A 15,021-nucleotide genomic window follows, 5' to 3' on the forward strand; every position below is an offset into this window, starting at 1 on the left:
TCCTTCTCACCAGAGATGCTGCCTGCCTGAGTTACTCCAGATTTTTATGTTTATCTTCAGAAGAAACTTCCCTACTCAAGAGTGATGGTAGGATTGCTATCCCACAGAGTGATTTAAGTAAATGGTACAGATGTTCAAGAAGGAACTGCAGATGCTGGAAAAATTGAAGGTAGACAAAAGTGCTGGAGAAACTCAGCGGGTGCGGCAGCATCTATGGAGCAAAAGAAATAGGCAACTTTTCGGGCCGAAACCCTTCTTCAGACAGATACAGGTGCATTTAGTAAGAGGCTGAACAAGTATATAGAGGGGAAAAGGGAACTGAAGATCACACTAATTGATTTAGATAAGGGGGAGGGTGGGGTGCAGCACAAACAGTGGAATTGACTGTGGGCTAAATGGCCTCTCTTTGAGCCATATTTAGTTTAGTTTGGTTTTGAAATGCAGCGTGGAAACAAGCCCTTGGGTCACTCAGTCTACTCCGACCAACAATCACCCATATGCTAGTTCTATCCTACACACCAGTGGCAATTTATAGAAGCCAATTAACCTACACACCTGTACATCTTTGGAATGTGAGAGAAAATTGGAGCACCTGGAGAAAATCCACGCGATCACAGGGACAATGTACAAATACCATATGGACAGCATCATAGTCAGAATTGAACCCGGGTCCCAGGCGCTATAAGGCAGCAATAGACAATAGGTGCAGGAGTAGGCCATTTGGCCCTTTGAGCCAGCACCACCGCCCTCTGGCTTACCCCTTATTCTTAAACTGTGGCCCCTGGTTCTGGACTCCCCCAACATCGGGAACATGTTTCCTGCCTTTAGTGTGTTCAAACCCTTAATAATCTTGTATATTTCAATAAGATGCCCTCTCATCCTTCTAAATTCCAGAGTATACAAGCCCAGCCTCTCCATTCTCTCAGCATATGACAGTCCCACCATCCCGGGAATTAACCTTGTGAACCTACATGCTGCACTCTCTCAATAGCAATAATGTCCTTCTTCAAATTTGGAGAACAAAACTGCACACAATACTCCAGGTGTGGCCTCACCAGGGGCCTGTACAACTGTAGAGGAACCTCTTTGCTCCTATATCCAACTCCTCCTGTTATGAAGGCCAACATGCCATTCGCTTTCTTCACTGCCTGGTGTACCTGCATGCTTACTTTCATTGACTGATGAATAAGGACCCCCCAGATCCCGTTGTACTTCTGCTTTTCCCAAACTGACACCATTTGGATAATCGGCCTTCTTGCTTTTGCTACCAAAGTGGATAACCGCACATTTATCCACATTAAATTGCATCTGCCATGCATCTGCCCACTCACCCTACCTCTCCCAGTCACCCTGCATTCTCATAGCATCCTCATCACAGTTCACACTGCCACCCAGCTTTGTGTCATCTGCAAATTTGCTAATGTTATTTGTAATCCCTTCTTCTAAATCATTGATGTATATTGTAAATAGCTGCAGTCCCAGCACCGACCCTTGCGGTACCCACTAGTCACTGTCTGCCATTCTGAAAGGGACCCGTTAATCCCTACTCTTTGTTTCCTGTCTGCCAACCAATTTTCTATCCATGTCAGCACTCTACCCCCAATATCATGTGCTCTAATTATGCCCACTAATCTCCTATGGGGGACCTTACTCAATGCTTTCTGAAAGTCCAGGTACACTACATCAACTGGCTCTCCCTTGTCCATTTTCCTAGTTACATCCTCAAAAAATTCCAAAAGATTAGTCAAGCATGATTTTCCCTTCGTAAATCCATGCTGACTCGGACTGATCCTGTTACTGCTATCCAAATGTGCCGTTATTTCATCTTTTATGATTGACTCCACCATCTTCCCCACCACCGATGTCAGACTAACTGGTCTATAATTCCCTGTTTTCTCTCTCCCACCTTTCTGAAAAAGTGGGATAACATTAGCTACCCTCCAATCCACGGTAACTGACCCTGAATCTATAGAACTTTGGAAAGTGATCACCAATGCATCCACGATTTCTAGAGCCACTTCCATAAGTACCCTGGGATGCAGACCACCAGGTCCTGGGGATTTATCAGCCTTCAGTCCCATCAGTCTACCCAACACCATTTCCTGCCTAATGTGGATTTTCTACAGTTCCTCCGTCACCCCAGGTCCAAAGTACTTGTTCAAATCATCTGCCATTTCCTTGTTCCCCATAATAAATTCACTCTTTTCAGTCTTCAAGGGTCCAACTTGGGTCTGAACAATTTTTTCCTCTTCACATACCTAAAGAAGCTTTTATTATCCTCCTTTATATTCTTGGCTAGCTTACCTTCGTACCTCATCTTTTCTCCCCATATTGCCTTTTTATTTATCTACTGCTTTTTAAACGTTACCCAATCCTCTGGCTTCCCACTCATCTTTGCTATGTTGTACCTCTCTTTTATTTTTATACTGTCCCTGATTACCCTTTTCAGCCACGGTCACCCTTTATTCCCGTTGGAATCTTTCTTCCTCTGGAATGAACTGATCCTGCACCTTCTGTATTATTCCCAGAAATATCTGCCATTATTGTTCTACTGGCATCCCTGAAGGGTATCTTTCCAGTCAACTTTGGCCAGCTCTTCCCTCATGACTCCATAGTCCTCTTTGTGCAACTATAATACTGACATTTCCGATTTACCCTTCTCTCTCTCAAATTGTAGATTAAAACTTATCATAACTCTATCACTGCACCATTCTGCTGCCCTTCTGAGCCATATGTTCCACCTAAGTTACTTCGAAGGCCAAGGATCTGAGGATAACAAAAATCTCCAATAAACACAAGAAATATTGGAAAGATTCAACCTGCAGATTGAAAATAATAAACACATTTTTGGGTTAGGGACCTTTCATTTGAACTGTGAAACGGCGAAGATGTGGGTTTTAACCATGCACGGGTGCTAGGAAAGCTGCACCAGGTAGGAAAGATCTGTGATACTGGTGGAAGTAAGGAAGAACTTGAAGCTAAAATTGTCCAAAATCATATACAGTAAACACATCACATACAGAATACAAGTAGCAAGCGCGTAGTGTACTGTTGTGGGGGAGGTTTGTGTGTTGGACTGAGCTACATCCACAACTCTCTGCAATTTCTTTCAGTCTTGGGCAGAACAGTTGCCAAACCAAGCTGTGGTGCATCCTGTAAGAATGCTTTGTACAGTGGATCTGTAGAGGTTTGTAAGAGTCATTGGAGACATGTCAAACATTCTTAGTCTTTTGAGGAAATAGGGGCATTGCTGTACTTTTTTGACCGTAGCTTCAGAGTGGTTGGTCCAGGACAGATTGTTGATATTTATACCTAGAAACAAAATGTTCTTGACCATACCCACTTCAGTACCATTGATTCTGACTGGACATAAATACCACCTCACTTCCTAAAGTCAATAACTGGCTCCATCTTGCTGGCATTGAGAGAGGCTGTTGTTTTGACACCATGTCGTTGTTGGGCACTGTTGTTGAGAATTAGAGTGGAGGATATTTTGTCGCCTATCCTCACTGATTGTGATCTATGGGTTAGGAAGTCAAGGATCCATTTCAGAGGGGGTGCTGACTCATAGCTCGAGGAGTTTGGAGATGGGTGGGTGCTTAGTGTTGCTGCTGCACTCCTCCAACAATCTAGGTTCAATGTTGATGGTGTGGAGTTCATACATTCATCCTGTATCCTGTCTACGTGGGTTTTCTTTGAGTGCTCTGTTTTCCTGCCACACTGGTTGGTAGGTTAGCTGACCAGTGTAAATTAAGAGCAAAACACAAAGTACTGATGAAACTCAGGAAGGGGGGGGGGGGGGGGGGTCAGGCAGTATATGTGAAGGGAATGTGACATTTTGGGTTGGGACCCTTCCTCTGTTCCTCCAACAAAATGAAAGGTTCCAGTATCTGCAGTGTATTGTATCTCCAGTGTACATATGCCTTAGGTGGGTGATGGGAGAATGAGGAGGAAGTTCGGGGGCATGTATAAGAGGATAGGGTGCAGGGAAATAACTGATCGGAATGTTCTGAGAGTACAGACTCACCAGGACAAAAGTATGAATGTGGGCTTAGGGGAAATGAAAGTCATAGAACATGGAAGTCATAGTCACTGGAAGTCATACCAACAACGAAAGTATTACCAGTAATAAACAGACAGGGATATCTGAGAGAGTGTATTCCAAATATTCCTATGGGTTCTCCATTTAGTAAACGAGGTTAAAATGTTTGCATCAGTTTATTTTGACATTGGCTCTTTCCATCATGGCCCTTGTGCTTTTGTCATCCTTAACTCTGATGACATTTACCAACCTCACTTCACTCTGCAGGTAACAGTCACATTATTTCCCAGTTTAACCTATTAATTGGATGACAATTTGAATTTTATCCTTCCATCAAGCTCTTCCGTTCATCTACAGTTCGGTGGTAAAACCATGACATTTTGACTCGTAACTTTATGAACATGAGAATTTAGACCAGCACACCAATGAACTACTTGGGTGATTGATAGTTGGTATGGACTCGGTGGGCCAAAGGGTCTGTTTTTATGCTGCATCTCTAAACTACACTAAACTTTCTGTCTTGCATTTGCCAACTATTCCATTTAAAAGTTCTTCTAGCAGATGGCTTCAGGTATTTTGTAAATAGGTTATGCGGAGAGGAGCGGAAAGTCGAAGAAACAGGCCCTTTAGCCCACCAAGTCCATGCCAACCATCAGGTACTCATCCACACTAATTCTCTCTACTGGACAGTGTTAACTGTATTGCTGGAGATAAGTGGGTGGGTTGTAAGGACATGGGTACAAAGCGAGACATAGAAACATAGAAAATAGGTACAGGAGTAGGGCATTCGGCCCTTCGAACCTGCACCACCATTCAATACCCAACTCAGTATCCTGTACCTGCTTTCTCTCCATACCCCCTGATCCCTTTAGCCACAAGGGCCACATCTAACCCTCTTAAATATAGCCAATGAACTGGCCTTAACTACATTCTGTGGCAGAGAATTCCAGAGATTCACCACTCTCTGTGTAAATTTTTTTTTTTCTCATCTCAGTCCTAAAAGATTTCCCCTTTATCCTTAAACTGTGACCCCTTGTTCTGGACTTCCCCAATATCGGGAATAATCTTCCTGCATCTAGCCTGTCCAACCCCTTAAGAATTTTGTAAGTTTCTATAAGATCCCCCCTCAATCTTCTAAATTCTAGCGAGTACGTCGAGTCTATCCAGTCTTTCTTCATATGAAAGTCCTGACATCCCAGGAATCAGTCTGGTGAACCTTCTCTGTACTCTGAGACATATTGTATGAAGACACAAGTGACTGCAGATACTGGAATCTTGAGCAAAATCAAAGTGCTGAGGAACACAGTGGGTCAGGAAGTATCTGTGACAGGAAATGGACAGGCAAAGTTTTGGATTGGAACCCTTCTTCAAGACTGAAGTAAATTGAAGATATCTGGTAGAGGGAGATGAGTGGGGTAAGAGGGATAGGTGGATCCAGGTAAGGATACTGCATCCCTTGTTGTGACTTAGCTGGTTGTTACTTGCTCCGCCTCAAGTATAGTTTCATAGAATTCAACATGACGTGTTGAGTAATGGTCAGTTGGTGCCTGATTTTTGGCCTTAACCACATTCATTTCACTGCCTTTGTATTTGCTATGAATCCGCTGGCCTGCATAAGTTCCAATTGTTTAGTCCTTGAATTAATGATTAAAAACACATATTGCTGTTCCACAAAATGGAGCTCACTACCATGCCGCTTACAAACTTCTGCACATGCTCATGATTATATGTGGTGTTCTTAAAAAGAAAAAAAACATTGTGTTCTTATAGTGGATACAACAATGCTGCAATAACAACAACAACAATAACAACACCTCAGAATGTTCCTGGCAAAATGTAATCCCACAGAAATCATCCATTTCCTTCCCATACTGATTGAAGTTCAGCTTTTGTTCAGTGTGTTTATAATGGACAAAGTAGTTTCTGGAAGTTTACAAAGAACAATACAAACTGTAGCAGATTTAGAATGTAACGTGGCCTGTCTAGTACATATTTTTGCATTATGATTGAAGGGAGAATGTTCATTGGGTGATTTGTTAATATAATCCTTGTTACATTCTTCTGGCACAGTCCACAAAATTGTTTGTTTCAAGGCCAGCAATTTCAGTTGCTGGTCATGCATTATTTCTGCTTGGCACATACTGCATAAAAACAGGGCTATTCGGCCCAACACGTCTGAGCTCCTCCACGGCTGATTCTATTTAATCCCAGCCTTAAAATCCTCTCTCCTTTACAGGCTACTTGCTTGCATTGTATGGCGACCCAATGACTAAATCTCCTTTAGACAAAATACATTTAGGATCATCTGGAACATGAGGGGACTGGACATTGTGCCTTCCCCCACAGTGGTAACCATTGTGGGGGGATGATTTTTTTTTTGTGTGTAAGTTAATATGTTAGTCTGTGTCCAAGATGGCTGTCGGAAGGGAGAGTGGACGCTGGCGCGCTTTAGCTGCCGCTGCTCTCTCTTCACATTGTGTTTTTTGATTTTTTGTCATTGGAGCGATTTCTGTCTTTAATTTGTGTATTGGTGATGTCCTTATTATTTATATTTATTTTACTCTGACTATATGTTTTTTCTCTTCTGTTAATTTCTGTAAGGTGTCCTTGAGACTTTGAAAGGCGCCCGAAAATAAAATGTATTATTATTATTATTATTATTATGAGGGCATAAAGAAGACTATCCAAAGCATAAGGGTACTTCACAAGATAATCTGGGCTATGAGATGTCTATTTTAATTCATTAAAGTATATCCAATTAGGTTTAGTGCATGAGCCTCAACAGATCAAGCTGATTTCTTGTTGTAATTTAGTCGCTCATTGATAGAATTTATTTCCCACACAACCAGGGTCGGTGGAATTTGGGTTGGCAGCAGCGATACAATAATAAAGAACCACAATAAAAATGTAACACAGACATCCACCACAGCATTCAACACTGTGGTGGAAGGCACAAAATTTGGCCAGTCCTCCTCCATTTCCCCCCCGTGGACAGGACCAGAGTCCAGAGTCAGTCCAGGATCGGCTCTTCCTCACTGGTGACCGCGGCTTTAAGTTGGTGTAGGCCGCAGGCTGGCGGTCGAGATTTAAAGTCTCCGCCGCAGCCAGAAGCACCGTAGACTGCAGGGCCGGCGGTCGAAGCTCCCCTCCAGGGGTGATGTTAAGTTCACGTTTGGCTGCGGGCCGGCAGTGGTGGCTTCTTCCCCCCCCCGGGTCCCCCACGAGGGATCCCGGGCTGTAGACGCCGCACCAGCTGGAACTCTGCAGACCGCGGCTTCAGGCTGCCGGCTGCCCCGGGCCAGCGAAACGGAGCACTCCCCTCCAGCGAGCCCCAGCGAGGGCTCACCCGCTCCATGACGAGAGTCCACGCTGCGCCTGCCGCTGAAGCCCCGAGCGCGTCTCCGGGAAAGGCCACGCCGATCCTTGATGTTAGGCCACGGGGGAGGCGACCTGGAAAAAGTCGCCTCTCCATGGAGGACGCGACCGAAGCGGTTTCCCCCTTACCCCCCCACACAAGACACACCGAGAAACATCAAAAACACACTTTAAAACATACAAAAAAAATAAAAAAAGTTGAAAAAAACTAACGCGCTGCTGACATGGCTGCTGCCAGAGCAGCGCCCCCTACATCATACTGAATACTTCATGAAAATCCCACTTAAGTGTTGTACATTTTTTTTGACACATAATTTTATTTAATTTGGCTGTTGGACACATTGAGTTGTTATGACACATGCAGTCCGTAGCTTTAGGTTTATTATTGTCTTTTATACAGTGAAATGCTTTGTTTTGCAAGTTATCTAACCAGTTAGTACTATATATATAAATACAATTAAGCCAAATTCAAGTACAATAGGTAGAGCAAAAGGAAAGATACAGAGTAAAAGTGCACCAGTTCCAGACACACTCCAATGGGGTTGAGGGGAATTGGTCCATGCTTTTGGAAGGACTGCTCAGAAGCCTGATAGCAGGGGAAGAACCTGTTCCTGAGTGTTGGTGCATGTTTTCAAGCTTCTGTTCTTCTGCTCAATGGGAGTGTGAAGAAGTATGAATGACCGGCGTGTTATAAGTCTTTGATTATGTTGGCTGCTTTTCCAAGGAAGCATGAAGTGTATAGGCGGAGTCAATGGTGATGAGTCTGGTGTGTGTGATAGACTGGGATACATCCACAACTCTGAAATTTATTGGAGACTTGGTCAGAGCTGTTCCCAAACTAAGCTGTGATGCGATCCGACTGTATGCTTTCTATGGTACACCTGTAGAAGTTTGTGTCATTGGAGACATGCCAAAATGTTCTTAGTTTCCTGAGGAAGTAGAGGCATGGGTGTGCTTTCTCATCAGTCTGAAATCACTTCTCGTGTTGGAATCCCATCGGTCCCTTTTCTCTTCTCTTTCGTTTTCCATTGTGATGAACAAATTCCTGTTCAAAAGCCCCGACACACTCTCCCCAACTTTCCACCTCGCCCTTGTAAGCTACGAGTCACAGATTTTAATTGCTTTCTGCGTGAAAATGATTTTCTTTCCACCCCTGAATCTTTTGCTCTGAATCTTAAATCTGCGCCGTCTGTCATTTGGATATTATGTTCATTGGAAAATCTTTCCTTCATTTATTTTATCCAAAACATTCATGATCTTGTCAAGGCTTACTGTGATTTCCTAAAAAAAAGGCCAGAGGCAAAGATTGCTTCCAAAAAAGTGAAGATTGTTTCCAAAAAAGTGGAGATTGCTGCTGTTTGCAAAACTTTCTAGGCAGACGTAGCAATATTAATTTAACTCTAGCAAAAAATAAAACCGGTTGAAGAACTCGCCAAGTAATGCAGCATCTGTGGAGGCAACAGGATGGTCAATGTGACATTTCAGGTTGAGACCCTGGATCAGGATTCAAATCAGGATTGCTCACCTGTTTATGATGGGCATGAGATGTATGCTGTGCCAATACAATGTTACTTAGGAAAGAGACCATAAAGCACACAACAGTACAACACACGATGCCTATGCTGAACCTGATGCCAAATTAAACTAATCGCTGCTGCCTGCATGTGATCCATATCCCTCCATTCCTTGCATATCCAGATGCCTATCTAAAAGCCTCTTAAACCCTATTTGTAGCTACTTCCATCACCACCCCAGCCAGTGCAATCCAGGCACCTACCCTTCCTGTATAAAAAAAACATACTCTGCATAACTCCTTTAAACCCTCTCACCTTAAAGTTATGTCTGCCAGTATTTGACGTTACCACCTTAGGAAAATGGTTCTGACGGTCTACCCTATCTATGCCTCTCATAGCTTCTCTCAGGTCTCCCCCGCAGCCTCCAATACTCCAGATCCAATTTTGTCCAACCTCTCCTTATTGCTGATGCCCTCTAATCAATGCAGCATCCTGGTAAATAACTTTTGCCCCTACTACAAAGCCTCTCAGTTCTTGTAATGACAATCGGAACAATAATCATCAGCACACAATTCAAATGTGGCCTAACTAAAGTTTTACAAAGCTGCAACATGATGTTCTATTATACTCAATGGCCAATGCAGGCAAGCACACCATATGACTTTTTTTTACCACTCTCTCTACTTGAGTTGCCACTATTAATAGTTCTCTGCAGCAGTCACACTACATTCTGCACTGTCTATTTTCCCTTTTGCACTAGCTGATGTACTCATATATGGTATGATCTGCCTGGATAGCACTCAACACAAAGTTATTTTCACTGTATCTCAATACAATAATAAACCAATCAAATGTCTCAATACAATAATAAACCAATCAAATTATAGAAACAAGGAACTGCAAACGCTGGTTTATACTAAAGATAGACAAAAGCGCTGGAGTAACTCAGAGGGTGAGGCAGCAACTCTGGAGAAAAAGGATGGGTGATATTTCAGGAAGAAGATTCCTGACCTGAAACATCGCCTATCCTTTTTCTCCAGAGATGCTGCCTGACCCACCGAGTTACTCCAGCGCTTTATGTTTAGCATCAATCAAATGGTAGACTTAGTTTAAATGGAGATAGCCACAGGAGACTCGTGCATTACCTGCCTGCCTCTACTGGTGGTTACCCATCTAACTGGCTGAACCTTTGGCGTGACCACCTCTTTAAAACTACTGCCTATAACCCTCCCTGACTCCTGTATGCTCCTCAGTGCATACACTTGCCACTCCAGCTGATCCATGCTGCTCTAGAGGAGCTGCAGCTTAACACAACTACTCCAGGAATTAATTCACCTAGATAATTTCAGAAAGTACACAGAACATACTTGCTTAAAAAAAACATTTTCATTCAATTTTTAAGAGACTAATAGCTCCTGACTCACAGGAAAATGCACTCCTTTCTTCAAGGTTTCAAGGTCAGTTTATTGTCACATATACCAATTAAGGTACAGTGAAATTCGAATTACCATACAGACATACTAAAAAAAAGCAACAAGACACACAACTACAAACATTTTAACATAAACATCCACCACAGCGGATTCCCTACGTTCCTCACTGTAATGGAAGGCAATAGAAACATAGAAACATAGGTGCAGGAGTAGGCCATTCGGCCCTTCGAGCCTGCACCGCCATTCAATATGATCATGGCTGATCATCCAACTCAGTATCCCGTACCTGCCTTCTCTCCATACCCCCTGATCCCTTTAGCCACATCTAACTACCTCTTAAATATAGCCAATGAACTGGCCTCAACTACCTTCTGTGGCAGAGAGTTCCAGTAAAGTCCAATCTTCCTCTTTTATTCTCCTACGGTCGGTGCGATTGAAGCTCCCGCAGCCGGCGGTCAAAGCCCCCGTGTCGGGACGGTCAAAGCCCCCGCGTCGGGACGGTCGAAGCCCCCGCGTCGGGGTGATCAAAGCTCTCACATCGGGCAGTCGAAACTCCTGCGGCTTGGAGCTCCCGAAGTCGGTCTCTAACCAGCTCTACGATGTTAAAAGTCCGCAGGCACCTGTGGTAGAGCTCAGAGGTCGATCCCTGGCAAAGGGATCAGGAGCTCTGTGATGTTAAGTCCGCAGGCTCCCGCGGTGGAGCTCTCGAAGTCGGACTCCAGCAAAGGCCGCCAACTCCTCGATATTCGGCTGCAGGACGGAGATACGAATTGGAAGAAAATTGCATTTCCGTCGAGGTAAGAGATTAGAAAAGGTTTACTCCAACTCCACCCACCCCCCCCACCCCCACATAAAACAAGCTAAAGGACACTAAAAACATATGTTTAACACATACAAACAAACAACAAAGAAGGAAGGACAGACAGATTGTTGGCGGGGCAGTCATTACATTTCCTGCACATTTCCATTATACTTTCAGAGCAGAAGCCTGCTGTGTCCTCGCCAGTTAATACCGGGAAACCCCGCATGTTAACCATGCACAACTTGGATCTGCAGAGGAACACCGAGTCCATTACTTTGAATGAAGATGAACAGCAGCAAGGAATGATCTTTAATCATTCCGACTTCTCTCTGCTCCTCCTGTCTGGTAAAATGTAATGAAGCTTCAAAGAACGCACCACCAGACACAGGAACAGTTTCTTCCCCTCTGTTATCAGGCTTCTGAATGGTCATTCTTTCAACTAGGGTACTGTCTACCCGATTATGAACATTATACTTTGTCTATGGAACTGAATGCTACAATGCTGAGAACTATTCAGCACTCTGCACCCTTTGCTCTACTTATTTGTATTTGAGTTTAACTTTATTTATTTATGTACAGTATATCTCTGATCTGTTTGGATAGCATTCAAAGAAAGCTTTTCACTATACCACCTGTACACGTGACAATAATAAACCTAAACCTACAATACAGCTTACAATTTTTCAGTTGTTCAATCATAGTTTTGGAACTTCAGGGGCATTTAAAGGCATCAATAATCCTTTCAATGGACAGCTTTGCAGAAGGCTTTACTAGGAATCATTTTTCCTTGATCGGTTTGTAGGCAAGACTGCTCCTGGCCATCCCACGTGACAACATTGTGCTGCTCAAGATCCTCACATCACATAGCACCTTATCATTTAACTTCATTTGGTTCATATCAGCAGCAAATATAGATGACTCATTGGCACTTAATTGGTTCGAAACTGAGAAAACTGTGTCAACAAGTCTGGGATCAGTTTTATTAAGCTGAACAGTTCAGGAATTCTTCTGGAAAACATAAAAGAAAATGGGCCTACAACAATCTGTTAGGTGCAGACAGTCATCATAAATGATACATTAATTCCATAATTATTTAATTACTTCCTAAATTTCCCAGCCGCTTTTGTGAGATTAATACATTGTGTTTGGATTGAAGTTCCAGCTCTCCAGTAGCCATTTGGTTATACTGGCATACTCTCAAATACCTGCTAATAAACATTTTGAATTATTTATTTACAAGCTTTCTTTCATAAAAATAGTAGGCTGTTCCCATCAGTTTTTCAGAATTGTTTCTTTGGAAGTCTTAGGATTTCATTACTTATCTTTTTTTTTAAATCCTAACCTTCACTTTTGCTTCAGCTTTACTGCTGTTTTGGTTTAGTCTATGAACAAGTTGCGACGATAATATAGGACACTAAGTGCTGGAGTAATTCAGCAGGTGAGGCAGCATCTCTGCAGAACATGGATAGGCGATGTTTCGGGTTGAGTCTCTTCTTCAGACTGAAAAACAGTCTCGACCTGAAATCGCATGTATCCATGTCCTCCAGAGATGCTGTCTCACCTGCTGAGTCACTCCTGCACTTTGTGTCCTTTTGAGTATTAACCAGCATCTGCAGTTCCTTGTTTCTACACTTTGACTGTGATAGTGTTAGCAAACTTGTGACGACAAGAGTGCGAGAACAAGGAAGCCAATGAAACAGGAAATATGTGCCAGGGATGAATTTCTAATATATTGTAAATTAATAAAAAATAATTTTGATAAATGCAGATATGAGATGCAATTTTCTAATGGCATTTCCAGTAGTGTTAATAGTTAGTAGTCAAGCCACTGATTTTATTTTGTGTTTTTGTTATTTCTCATTATTTACACTAGGATGCTTACAGGAATCTATTTGGTCCAAGACTGGAAGATATTGCATCATTTCCTTTATAATTACTTAGCTTCCCCACACATCTTTCGCAGTGTGTTCCAATGTTTCCTATATTCCTCATGGTTTACCATTTTTTCCCCTTTTGATGGAAACTGAACTTAATTACACAGAAAGAGGCAATGTCTGCACTATTGTTTCCTTCACACAATCAACCGACAATAATCTTATTCTCTTGCTGGTTCTCCACACCTACGGTACTCTTTTTAAAACAAATGTCTGATTGCCCTTTTAATATGCCTTCAGTCTCACCATTAGTTAGCAGCAGAACATTCTCCACACTAAACACCCTGTTTCTAACAATATACACTACACATTTCTCCTCTCCAGCGATGCTGCCTGTCCCACTGAGTTACTCCAGCTTTTTGTGTCTAATATCCACTGCAATTCACTTTAAAACATTTTTGAAATGAATGCAAAAGTCAAAAGAGAGTATTTGAAACGCAGCCAGATTTTTAAACATGGGTTTATTTCCCAGTAAGTTAGTTAGTTGGCACGTGTACCGAAGTGGGCAATAATTCCCCCCAAAATGGTCAAAACTGGCAGCTTATTCTCATTAATAATTAAACCATAATTCATTAGTGATATTTATAAAGGAAACACTAGATTTCCTTTGAAGATAATGAACCTGGACAATTGGCAGATCTTTCCTTTTAAAAACACGCGTTGTCACCTTTGCTAGTAAAAATATAATACAAAATAATCTGGCTTGTTTTAAAGAAAAATTAACTAGATTGTTCCTCCTCTGGCTTAAGACCAAAGAAAATGACAATGCAACAGCAGTGCAGTCTCATAATTGTGCACAAAGTCTGTACTCAGAGGTTTAAAGTGGTCTACTGTCGACTAGTGACACGCAAAAATAGCTTAGGCTAAGATTCTTGAGAGCCTGCATTATCGAGTTGCAAATATGCAGAAAACATTTAAAACCGTGGCGTCCCTCATGCTTCAAAATATCTCATGGTGATGTGAAGAAAAGCAAGGGAGACCCTTTGTTTCCAAAATACGCCCTCAGTATCACCACTGAGCTGATCATCTGTGCCCATATTGGTTTGACGGGTTTTGTCAGGCATAAATGATTGGTCAATGTTTTCCAAGTCATTCGTCACCCAGACTCTAAAATGTATTGTTGTTCCTTTATTATCACTGGGTATAGACCTTGGAATTTCATACTCAGCAATATCTTGGAAGTAACTTCACCAGATGAACCTTCCCGGTTCAAAATGGCAACTCACCACCATCTTCTCAAGGGACAAGCACACAAGCCAAATATAAGGACTGCAACAGCAACGTGACTTAATTTCTTTTTCTCATCAAAATTATTGTTTTTTTCAAAAAGCGATGTAAATGGTACTTGATAAAGTGAAAATCTTGCTTTTGAAGTTTCATGACGAAGGGCGGTCATTATCAAGATGTCCACATCACATGACACACCGAGAGGGGCGGGTGCAAAAATGATGGGAGATTCTCCGCCGCGCATGCGCACAGCGTTGGTAGGCGGGGACGGACGTTGGTTCCGTCAGAGAGCTCCCTCCTCCTCGTCCCCCCGGAAAGTGATGACGCAGCACGGCGCCCTTCCCCCTTGGGGGGGAGGGGGGAAGAGGGAGAGTCGTGCGCGTCTCCTCTATGAGAGGAAAGGGGGAGGGGGGAAAGGAGAGCGCGCGCGCCAGACCCTCCCCCTCGCTTGGTAAAGCGTAGCGTGGCCGCCCCGCCCACCGGCCCGACCAGCCCCGCCCATCTCCTTCACATCATGCTGAGTGACGCGGCCGCTCACCAATCGCCTGCACGCCATCACACCAATGGGTGGGTGGGGGGGGGGGGGGGCGGGACAAAGGGACAAAGGGGGCGGTGCCGCGGGGCGCGCGCGCGCGCGTGGACGCCGGGGGGGGGGGGGGGGGGGGGGCGCGGGCACGAGTCCGAACGCGGGGGC

General features: G+C 43.4%; 1 long non-coding RNA gene across 1 annotated transcript; it reads right to left on the bottom strand.

The window, feature by feature from the left end:
• Positions 1 to 6,837: 6,837 nt before the first annotated feature.
• On the bottom strand, positions 6,838 to 14,763 carry LOC129707017 (uncharacterized). Its single transcript, XR_008725130.1, has 2 exons — positions 13,723 to 14,763; positions 6,838 to 11,114 (listed from the first exon to the last, which is right to left on the bottom strand). It is a non-coding gene; the product is annotated as an uncharacterized LOC129707017 (long non-coding RNA).
• Between the last annotated feature and the right edge of the window lie 258 nt (positions 14,764 to 15,021).

This window comes from Leucoraja erinacea, chromosome 20, assembly GCF_028641065.1.
Source record: "Leucoraja erinacea ecotype New England chromosome 20, Leri_hhj_1, whole genome shotgun sequence".
Classification (NCBI taxonomy): domain Eukaryota; kingdom Metazoa; phylum Chordata; class Chondrichthyes; order Rajiformes; family Rajidae; genus Leucoraja; species Leucoraja erinaceus.